Consider the following 12,263-nt stretch of genomic DNA (forward strand, 5'->3'; position numbering starts at 1 on the left):
AACCGTGCCACAGGTTAGCAAGACCATAAAAATAAGCAAACAATCACCAGGCTTTATCTCTAGAGGGCTAGATTTGAAAAGTAGGGAAGTTCTGCTGAACCAGCACCAAACCGAGATTAGACCAGACTTACGGTACTGTGCAGAACTGTTCACCATTTTATAAAAAGGATACAGGGGCACTGGAGAGGGAGCAGGGAAGATTTACAAGGGTGATTCCAGAAATGCGTGGGTATATATATCAGGCAAGGGTTGGCAGGCTGGGTCTCTTTTGGAAAAAATGGAAGGCTGAGGGATGACCTAGTAGAAGTCTTTAAAATGATGAAAGGTTTCGATAAGAGTGGATACAGAGAGAGCGTTTCTGCTTTTGGGGAAGAGCATAATCAGAGGCTGTCAATATAAGACAGTCACCAAGAAATCTAATGGGGAATTCAGGAGAAACTCCTTTACCTGGAGAGTGGGAGAGAGTGTGGAACTCGCTCCCACAGGGAATGGTTGAGGTGAATAGTGTAGATGTATTTAAGGAGGAAGCTGGATGAACACATGATGGAGAAACGTATAGAGGGGTTTGGATGAGGAATATAGGAGGAGGTTCGAGTAGAGCATAAACAGCAGCATGGGCTGGTTGGGCCGATTGGTCTGTTTCTGTGCCGTATGATCCTGTGTAGTTTCCGACCAGTGTCTCAGTTCCTTCTGCTAACACCCTTCATGCCAAAAACCAACACATTTGTAATAGTAGGCAGAGCTTTAAACAGTAGTGAATAAAAATGGGCCTCATGAAATAATTCAGGAGCCACCTGCGCGCTTTCCTCATCATCGTCACGTACATGGCTGAGCAGTTTAAACCCACAACACTACACCAGCACTCTACTCGCGGTCTCAAATTTCTAGAACACAGTCAGGACGGTTTTTCTAGAACAGGATATTTTCAAACTGGCCCGGGAACAGGCCAGGCGAGAGTTAGAGAGGAGGGACAACCGGGGGGATTTGTTAATCATCCAACAGTCAATGACTGCCTTGCAAAGGGTGACCACAATACCACTGAATTTGAGCTCCGGTTTGGGAGGGAGTCAGCGGCTGTATTTTGGTTGAGAGAATGATGAAAGTCAATATAAGTTACGATGGTGTGATGTTTAAACGGGGGAACGGGGGTTTCCCTTCCTATTTACTTCCTAAATAATGAATTATTTCATGAGCCCCGTTTTTATTCACTATTGTTTAAAGGTCTGCCTGCTATTACAAATCTGTTGGTTTTTCGCATGAGGGGTGTTAGCAGAAGGAACTAGGGCACTTGTCGGAAACCACTCAGGATACAGGGCACAGAAACAGGCCATTCGGCAGCACAGGGAGAGGCCATTCAGCTCCTCGGGCCTGCCCCCCTCCCTCATTCATTAGGATGGCGGCTGATCTTCTGCCTCGACTCCACCTTCCCGCCCTATCCCTTCGCGCCCAAAATCCTATCGGTCTCAGACTTGAATAGACTTAGCGACGGAGCATCCACAGCTCTCGGTGGGGAGGCGGGGGGGGCGGGGGGGGGGGTTAGAATTCCAAAGATTCACAACCCTCAGAGTGAAGGAATTTCCCCTCATCTCAGTCCAAAATCGACGACCCCTCACCCTGAGAATGTGACGCCCCCGCCGCCCCCCATTCTAGACTTTACAGCCGCAGGAGGGAAACAATCTGTCGGCACCGACCCCGTCAAACCCTCGAAGAATGTTCAAAGTTTCAATCAGATCACCTCCCGTTCTTCCAAACTCCAGCGGTAACAGGCTCCCCTACTTCAATCTCACCTCGTAGGACGGCCCTCTCGTAGGGATTTATGGAATGAGTAAGGAGGACATTCTGCGCTTCACCCCCATGCCAGCATCCCAGGGATCAGTCTCGTGAAACCTCACTGCATCCTTAGCTAAGGAGACCGAAACTTGTGCACATGTGCTCCAGGCGTGGTGTCGCCGAGGCCTTGTATAATGGGGGCAAAACTTCCTTACTCTTAAAACAGCACCTCCCTCGCAAGGGGAGAGCCGACATGCCATTCGCCGCCCTTTATTGCTTGCTGCCGCCAGCGGGGCAGCTTGCCGCGTTTCGGGTGTGGGGCACCCAAATCTCCCACGTTTCAACGTTGGCCAGGGCTCCGCAAGGTGGCTGAAGGGTGCAACGCCAAAGCAATTCGCTCCGGAGCGTCGCCCTGGCTCCCTTTGAGTGAGGGGCACTCGGCGAATCCCAAGTGAAATTGGCGCCGTTCTCCCTTTTGCCCCACATGCAATGATGATGGTGTGATGATGATGATGATGGTGTGTGTGCGTGTGCACGTAACTCCTGCCATTTCGTCTTACCTGGACCTTTGGTGCTCTGAGACCCTTTACTGCCTTATTTCAACTCTTCGGCCTGCCACTGGTCACTTGCCTACCTCCAACCTGACACGATTCACTGACTTGCTCTACCACTACGTCGCAACCTCTCCTATCTCTTAAAGCCTATCTTTCCTCTTAAGAGGGAAACTTTTCATTTAAGTCCAACAGTTCTGACATGCAGTCAGAGCCACGTTAGTTGGCCAATGTTTGGGTGACCTTTGACCCTGCCTAAACTGGCATCCCAACGAGGTCCTGGCTGCCTTTTATTTCACTTTTTAAAACAAAGGGGAGCCTCTCCTGATTAGAGTAACCTTATTTCAAAAACAGTGCTCCCACTTATAATGTTTTATTTCTACTTTATTCCTTGACCAGCCCCTCCACCTCACACCCTCAAATGGCGTCGCTTCCCCCTCCATCTAACGGCTTAAATACCGGGGCGGCCGCAGGGAGGGGGCGGGGACAGCCATCGCCACGCCCCCGCGACCAATCACGGCGGGCGCTTCTGCATCGCCCATCGCGCGGCGGCGGCCCGCCGTCCAATCAGCTCCCCACCACCTCCAGACCCCGCGCTGGCGGCGGGCGGCGGGCGGCTCGAGCTTTCTCGCCAACGGTCAAAATTCAAAATGAGGAACACGTGGTTGGGGTGGTTATTCGCCCCCTCCAGCTATTACAAGCCCCTTTCCCCAAAAATGCGTCGCAAAAAGGCATTAACATGGCTGAACGATATGGGGACCTATCTTCTCAAAAGACATGAAGATGAAGACATTAAGATGACTGAAAAAGAGAACATCTTAAAAGGCATTCGCAAAAAGAGAGCACATCTTCTTAAAAGGCCATGAGATGACTAAAAAAGACATATTTTCTCAAAAGGCATTAAGATGATTGATAACTAGAACACATGTTCCCAAATGACTGGAAAAGAGGACAAATGTTCTAAAATGCATTAAGATACAGAACATGTCTTCCCAGAAGGCATTAAGATGACTGAAAAAGAGAACATATCTTCTTAAATGCATTAAGATAACCAAAATGAGGACATATACAAACATATGAACTCGGAGCAGGAGTAGGCCACAAGACCCTTCAACCACTGCTCCGCCATTTCAATAAGATAATGGCTGATCTGATTGTAACCTCCTCCTACCCCTGATAACCTGTCACCCCCTTGTCAATCAAGAATCTACGTAGCTCTGCCTTAAAAATATTAAACGACCTTGCTTCCACTGCCTTCCAAATAAGAGAGTTTCATGACCCATGACCCTCCTAGAGAAAAAATTTCTCCTCATCTCTGTCTTAAATTAGCGACCCCTTATTTTTAAATAGTGACCGCTAGTTCTAGATACTCCCACGAGAAAACATCCTCTCCAAATCCACTGACCCCTCAGGATCATAAATGTTTCGATCAAGTCACCTCTTACTCTTCTAAACTCCAGCGGATACAAACCTAACCTGTCCAATGTTTCCTCATAAGACACCCACCCATTCCTGGTATTAGTCTAGTAAACATTCACTGAACTTCTTCCAACGCACTTACAACCTTCCTTAAATAAGGTGACCAGTACTGTACACAGTTCTCCAGGTGTGGTCTCACCAGTGCCCTGTACAACTGAAGCATAACCTCCCTATTTTTGTATTCAATTCACCTCGCATAAACTATTACATTCTATTAGCTTTCCTAATTACTTGTTGTGTCTGCATACTAACCTTTTGTGATTCATGCACTAGGACACCCAGATCATCCAGAATCTTAGATCTCGGCAATCTCTCACCATTTAGATAATATGCTTCTTTTTTATTCTTCCTGCCAAAATGGACAATTTCACATTTGCCCACATTGTACTCCATTTGCCTGGTCTTTGTCCACTCACTTAACCTATCTATGTCTACCTCTTTATGTCCTCTTCACAGCTTACTTTCCTACCTATCTTTGTGTCGGCAGCAAATGTAGCCACCAAACCATCTGCCCCTTCATCCAAGTCATTTACATAAATTGTAAAAAGTTGAGGTCCCAGCATTGATTCTTGCGGCACACCACTCATCACATCCTGTCAACCAGAGAAAGATCAATTTATGGCTACCCTCTGTTTCCTGTTAGCCAGCCAATCTCCTAACCATGTCAATACACCCCTACACCCACGAGCTTTTATTTTCCACAATAGCGTTTGTGTGGCACTTTATCAAATGCCATCTGAAAATCTAAGTACAGTAAATCTACCGGTTCCCCTTTATCCATAGTACATGTGGCTCCTTCAAAGAACGCCAATAAATTGGTTAAACATGATTCCCCTTTCAAAACACCATGTTGACTCTGCCTGATTGCTTTGAGTTTTTCTAAATGCCTTGCTATAACATCTTTAATAATAGCTTCTAACATTTTCCCTATGACAGATGTTAAGCTAACGAGCCAGTAGTTTCCTGCTTCCTGTCTCCCTCCCTTCTTGAATAAAGGAATCACATTTGCTATATGCCTATCTAATGGAACATTCCCAAAATCTGGAGAATTTTGAAAAGCTTCTTAAAAGGCATTAAGATGATCAAATATCTCCTCAAATGCATGGAGGCGGCATATTATAAGGCATTAAGATGACTGAAAAAGAGAGCATTTCTCAAAAGGCATTAAGATAATTGAACAAAGGAAAATGTCTTCTTTAAAAGGCATTAAGATATGGAAAAAGGGAAAATATCTTCTTAAGAAGCATTAAGAGGATTGAAAAAGAGGACATATTTCCTTAAAAGGCATTAAGATGGCTAAAAAAGAACATAATCTCATCTTATTGCTGAAAAATTGGGAGGAAATATCGAAGGCAAGTTAATCAACGGTCAACGCCAGGATGGTTGATCAAGGCCAAATAATTGCCTCCATGTCCAAACAAGAGTTGTCAACACAGGCCATCAAGAGTCACTAAACTTTCTTGAGGTGCAACCACCCACTAAAAACTTAAATGTAGCCCAAAGAGTTTCGGGGGAGATGACGGTGTAGTGGTACTGTAACTGGGCTAGTAATCCAGCGGTCCAGGCTAACGCTCAGGGGACACGAGTTCCAATCAAGAAGATTTAGCAGAAGCGACATATATTCAGAAACAGGAACCTGTCCTCTGCAGGCAAAAGGAACATGTCCAGGCATTGTGCCTTTTTTTGAATTAAGCAAAAGCCTGTGGGGAAACAGTTCCCTTGGTGCATTGTCCAAAGTAACACCTTGACCAATCTGCTAAGTGCAAGATGAAAATCTTCGCAGCATGTCTCCTCAGCAATACACAACTCTTATCTATTCTAAACAATTCGGTAGATATGTTGCCTTTATAAAGCACCTTTCATGACATCCCACAGCACTTTACAAGTCAATGAAGTACTTTTGAAGTGTAAGCACTGTCGCATTGTAGGATTACCAATATGATTACTGCTTTTTTCAGTCTCATTGGCCAAGGGATAAATGCTCATGGCACAGTAGGGATAATTCCCCTGCTCTTCTTCGGAATAGTACCCTTGCAATTCTTTACATCCACCCGAGAGGGCAGATGGGGGGCCCTCGGTTGAAAGCCTCATATGGCAGTGCAGCATTCCCTCAGCACTGCATCAGGAGTGTCAGCCCAGCTTGTGGGCTCGAGTCACTGGACTGGGCCTTGAATCCACAACCTCTGACCCTGCGGCCAGGCTGCTAGCCAACAAGCCGTGCTGGGTATACAGTAAGGCTTTGTATTCAAAAATCAGGGTGATTTGATTGAAGTGTATACAAGATCCCGAACGGCCTTGACAAGGTGAATGTCGAAAGGATGTTTCCTCTTATGGCTGAGTCCAGAACTAGGGGGCACTGTTTTAAAATTAGAGGTCGCCCTTTTAGGACAGAGATGAGGAGAATTTTTTTTCTCTCAGAGGGTTGTGCGACTTTCGAATTCTCTGCCTCAGAAGATGGTGCAGCTGGAGTAATTGAATATTTTTAAGGCGGAGGTGGACAGATTCTTGTGAGGCAAGGGAATCAAAGGTTGCCAGGGTTAGATGGGGATGTGGAAATCGAAACACAAGAGGATCAGTCATGATCTTATTGAATGGCGGAGCAGGCTCGAGGGGCTGAATGGTCCACTCCTGTTCCTATTTCTTATGTTCTAATGTTCCAATCATGTCAATATTTCCTATGAGGAAAAAATGTTAACATCTCCACTGTTAGAGGTGAATAAGAATAGGGCAGGTTTAGATAAAGTAGACAAAGTAAAGCTGTTCCATTAGCGAGGTACAGGAGACACAGATTTGAGGTTTCGCACAGGGGATGTGGGGGAGATGTGAGGTAGAACTTTTTTACACAGCGAGTGGTAATGAACTCGCTGCCCACGAGGGTGGTTGAAGCAGAGACGATGAATGATTTCAAAAGGAAATTGGGTGGAAACCTGATGGAAATAAACTTGCAGGGGTACGGGGATAGAGTGGAGGGAATGGGACTGACTGGATTGCTCTGCAGAGGACCAGCATGGACTCGATGGGCCAAATGGCCTCCCTTCTAAGCGGTAATGGCTCATTGACTATCATCTGTGGCCTTATACCCTACTATTGAACAAAATGTTAAAGTCTCTTTTCCTACATATATCCAAAAACTTTCTACACAAATTTCCATTTGCTTTTTCAAATCATTAAAACTTCTAGCATACAAATTGAGGCTTTAAAAAAATTACACATTTCACATGATTAAATTTATCCATAGGGTTTTTATTTGAAAGGGACGACTTTTCTACACGACAGCAGCACAGAAACAGACCATTCGGCCCATCTGCTGCATGCCAGTATTTCTGCTCCACATGAGCCTCCTCCCACCCCCTTACCACATCCTTCTGTTCCTTTCTCTCTAATGTCTCTCCACTTCCCTTTAAACATATCTATGCCGTCCACCTCAACTCCTCCCGGTGGTAGCGATTTCCACATTCTCACCACTCGCTGGGAAATGAAGTTTCTCCCGAATTCCCCATCGGAGTTTCCATTCAAAAGGTCTCAACCTCTTTCAGCACTTTGGGTTTAAGACTCAATATCCATTTACTTACAGCTGTATTTTCACTGTCTAAATATATATCAAAGGCTCCTTGGCAGCTGGAATATAATGGCACTGAGACAGACGAGTCACTGAATGTTCTGGTTCAACCCTCGTCAGTGCGTGCATTATTTTTCAAAACTATTTAAATGAAATGCTAGAGGGGGAAACTTTATTTTGAAAGGAGGTGATTATTTGTGTAGTGATTTAACATCTCCTACTTGGGCAGCCCTTCAGGTTCGAGGATGACTTGCTTCCACTCCAGTCCGATGGGTTCTATGGTGGCTGAGAAGCCCAGCGTACGATCTGCAGACTGTGCCACATGCAGAGGCAGCTGGAGATTGAAGGGTGGGGCGGATGGCTCGTGCACGGGTTTGCGCGCTCTCTCGGACACCTGGGCTTCACCTTCACAAAAGAACCTCCTCCATCCATTTTGGTCGGTCACAAGCCAGGGACTCCCATGAGTCGGTGTTACTTGGGGGGTGGGAAAGGGGGGGAAATAAGTGTCACTGAAGCGTCTCCTGCCTCCATTGAGTTCTGAGTACAGCAGTTGCTTCCGGAGTCTGGTATCAGGCATATGAAAGACCTGTCCTGCGTAACAGGGTGGGTTTGGAGTGATTTGCGCCTCACCACTGGGCATACTGGCTTGGGAAGAGGAAGCTGGTGTTGGATGGCCTTTTTAGTTTAAAAAATAAACTGCAGGAATAATTACGCATAATTATGCTTTTGAGGGATTCTGCATAGAGATGGTTGGATATTTGAGACTCATTTTAAGATTTTTTCCCCCCCAAACACACCATACGTTGGGAAGTCAAGATGCCAAATGTGCTGATTGTGTAGCATATTAAATCATTCTGCTAGCATAGACGATACCCAGAGGGACTCACCAACTTGGTAATAATATTATTTATTCGCCAATATGCAAATATTTGAGGTTTAGTCGTCAGAATCCTCCACACCCACTTCAAACTCGCAGGCTTCTTATCTAAAATGGAACGCAATTTATTGGCTGCGATCTCACCTTAAATCTGGCCCTTCCACTAAAGGAAATGTTACCTATTTCGCTTTCTTTGGAACAGAGGAGACCAAGGAGTAGAACGTAAGTAGTGTACAAAATTAGGCATTTTATCTGTAATGAAGAGGGCCATGATGCAGAGTGGATATGAAGTACCCATTTCCCTCAGGAGCTCTGTATTTGAGAGGACTGCCTAAGTGTGTTGGTACTCAAACAGAGTCAGTGGGTGCACACTCGCACAGGTGCATGTAGGAGATTAATAGGAGTCAGGTTGTCTTGAGGTTTTGAAAGATGTAAAGGATAGCGGTGTTTAGCTTGAGGGACAAGTAACTAGGTTAGATCTAAAATTTGCGTTTTTCGAGAAGTTGAGAGTTTGTTTGAATATCAAAGGGGAATCAGAGATGCCAAAAAAACATCTTTACATTTCGCAGGGAGTTCCATAGGTAGATTTTATTGACCCCAAAAGCAAAGACAAGACAGAAACATAAAAAGATTTTATATGTGGATGGATTTGAGTTTCAAAGAGGTGTGAGAACAATGGAACTGGGATGGAAGGGGAAAGAGTTTAGGATTAGAGATAGCTGGAGCTCTGGGCCCGGAGAGTTTGCCATTTGAACCGACCATTCAGTCAACAGAAAAGTCCTGGGCTGCAACAAGCAGTTTTATTCTGAAGTGGATTCCAACGTAGAGTGGAAGAGGTTAGAGGTCATGTGCTATGCCTTTATTAAAGCTACAACACTTCACCTTGTGTAATATTACTGGATTTTATAGTTAACCATCTATAAAGGGACTGTTGCCTGGGAGGTGTTGCCTGGGAGGTGTTTACTTGTAGGATTGACCAAGTAGAATTTTCCTTTCTTTGGGGAATGTTTTTTAAAAAACTAACATTAATGGTGTAACTAATCTTGTGTGTTTAGGTTTTCTTTTATTGTTGCTAATAAAACTTTTGGGATTTTAAGAAATAAAAGTAAAAGCATTACTGGACTTCTTACTAAGATCAGTACATCGCTTTGTTTTCAGAATACAAAACAAAGGGTATAGTCCATAAGACAAGTTTCCCTGAGATTTGGTTTGCTCAGCAATTAACACCGGCTGTGGTTATAACAATGGAAGATGGCCACACTCCCAAGGACCTTCCGTGTAGCAAGGTACATGGGCCCAAATTACTAGTGGACAACCAAAGCAATGGTTCAGGGATAATTGTAGCCATGACACGAAGGCCCTAACCATCGACAATTGCACCTGGGAGTCAATTCTTTTAGGTTGGCATGCTATGCCACAAATGGCCAGTGGCAACAATCCCCAATGTCATTTGGCAGCTTCATGGTGCAATGCCCGAGACAGAACCTGTCACTTGGCCTTCAAAGAGAAAGGTACACCAAGTGAAGACACCCCTCTGAATGGATCATTTGCTACCTGCCCACCATTGCCCACAGATTGACCTCACCAAGGGGAATGTTGGTGTCCTTCAACAACCAGGAGACAAATTTAATGTCATTGGCAGAAGGATTAGATGGGCATAGATACTGAACTAGCCATATAAATACTGTGGCTACGAGAGGTCAGAGGCCAGGAACCATGTGACAAGTAACTCATCTCCTGACTCCAAAGCCTGTCCACCATCTGCAAAGCACAAGTCAGGAGTGTGATGGAATACTCCACTTGTCTGGATGAGTGCAGCTCCCACAACACTCAAGAAGCTCGACACCATCCAGGACAAAGCAGCCCCGCTTGATTGGCACCCCATCCACAAACATTCACTCCCTCCACCACTGATGGTACACACTGCTGCTACTATCTACAAGACGCACTGCAGGAATTCACCAAATCCCCTTCAAAGCACCTTCCAAACCCACAACCACCACCATCTAGAAGGACATGGGCAGCAGACACATGGGAACACCACCACCTGGAAGTTGCCATCATTGTCACTCACCATCCCGAGTTGGAAATATATCAGCCATTCCTTCACTGTCATTGGGTCAAACTCCTGGAACTCCCTCCCTAACAGCACTGTGGGTGTATCTGTACCACAGGTACTGCAGCTGTTCAAGGCAGCTCACTACCACCCTCAAGGGCGACTAAGGATGGGTAATAAATGCTGGCCCAGCCAGCATAGCCCACATCCCATGAATGAATTTTTAGAAATTCATATGTGATGGGTACAGACAGCAACTTTATACACATTTATTGGAAGTGGACATCGCTGGCTTGGTCAGCATTTATTGCCCATCCCTAATTGACCTTGTTCAGACATTAAGAGTCAACCACATTGCTGTGGATCTGGAGTCACATGTAGGCCAGATAAGGACAAGGACATCTGAAGGTCAGTGAACCAGATGGGACTTTACAACAAGAAAAATGGTCAGACATGGGGTCTACTTTTTTTTTGCAAATTGAATTCAAATTTCACCATTGGGATTTGGACCTAGGCCCCGGAGCATTACCCTGGGTCTCTGGAATACCAGCCTGGTGACAATACCACTACACCACCACTTCCCCAAAAAGTGCACTTGGAAATCTGCGTGTCATGCTGTAACCCACAAGGCTAGGGACCAATCCCAGTTGGCACAGACATGGGCCAAATAGCTTCACTATGCTGCAAATCTAAACAAAAATTGCTTTTAAAGTTATCCAGGGTTTGGGAACGTGTGTATACCTAATCCAGTTTTACAGAAACATAACTACACAGTTATCATAGAGAAAAAAATTCCAAGGTAGCTGACTCCAGGATAAATTGCATAAGTTATTCATTTTAATAAATCAATTCCTCACGAGTGACAGACAGCTCTAACACAAAAGTCTTTGATGACCCACATACAAACCTGCATTTATGAAATCAGTATTTACAGGAAATTCTTCAACAGGAAAATGAAAAAGTGGATGACAAACAGGTTTCATGCAGCAGTTAACAAAATGTTGAAGCTTTTTTTTTTATAAATTCATTTTTTTTAAAAAATTCAACTGCAGTTAATCCCTTCACTAAAGCTACTTTGCAAAGTCAGATAACAGTCACTGTACACATTAATAATTTTATTTAAATTCTGAAGTTTCTCAAATAACCGTAGTGAGTTCAGTTATCAATTGGAAATAGACTGAAACGTTAAGTTGTGCGAATTTTGACACTCCCAATAGCATTCCTTTCGTGAAATAAAATGAGACTCACTCAGCTGTAATCCGTACAAGAAACAGCTTTGTTTACATTTTCAGCAAAAAAAGTGAGTTTACTTGCATTGCTCAGAAATCACATCTTTCATTTCTTTTGCACACATTTGGCATTTCCTTATTGAATCCTGGCCTTTCACCCACCAACTCCCCCTGCAGTGACAAGTTTCTACTACCTCCTCCTGTTGGGAGGAGAGGAAAACAAAGCAGTGCCGTCAATAGTCAGCCATTCTGCCAAAATATTGGCCTCAATTAGTGTTTATGTGCTTGAAACAAAGGTTCAATTTTTTTTAAAAATTGAAGTGTTGCTCGACAACCACACTGGACTCAGGTTTAAGTCAAAAATATCACGCCCATCATCGTTAAAAGTGGAGAGTCAGCAATTCAATCTACACTAGGGCTTCCAGAGACGGTCATTGGCTGTTAAATGATGGTGTTTACTATTACAACATCTACAAGAGCTATTGCTACTTTTAACATGGGAAGGATAGAAGAAATGATCCCCAATATTGCATCAACACTTGGATGTACAATACAGCTTAAACTTAACCCAGATGTGTTTTCTTTTGTATGTTGCTCATTCAGACAAAGAGGGTCAGTCAATATGTTGCATTGACAACAGCTGGAGGGTTGCAGTAATGTGCTTAGGCAAAACCTCACACCCACCTAGCATGGCAGCTACCAGCTACCAGTGAAATACGAGTCTTGTAGTGCCTAGCCTTCA

General features: G+C 44.5%; 2 protein-coding genes across 2 annotated transcripts in view; both read right to left on the reverse strand.

The window, feature by feature from the left end:
* LOC144697817 (uncharacterized) overlaps positions 1 to 12,263 on the reverse strand; it is a 528,726-nt gene that overhangs the window by 480,770 nt on the left and 35,693 nt on the right. The gene's annotated exons all lie outside the window — the stretch shown is intronic.
* Positions 1 to 12,263, reverse strand: part of LOC144696891 (uncharacterized) — a 70,970-nt gene that overhangs the window by 20,057 nt on the left and 38,650 nt on the right. The gene's annotated exons all lie outside the window — the stretch shown is intronic.

The sequence above is a fragment of the Cetorhinus maximus genome, chromosome 23, assembly GCF_964194155.1.
Source record: "Cetorhinus maximus chromosome 23, sCetMax3.hap1.1, whole genome shotgun sequence".
Taxonomy (NCBI): domain Eukaryota; kingdom Metazoa; phylum Chordata; class Chondrichthyes; order Lamniformes; family Cetorhinidae; genus Cetorhinus; species Cetorhinus maximus.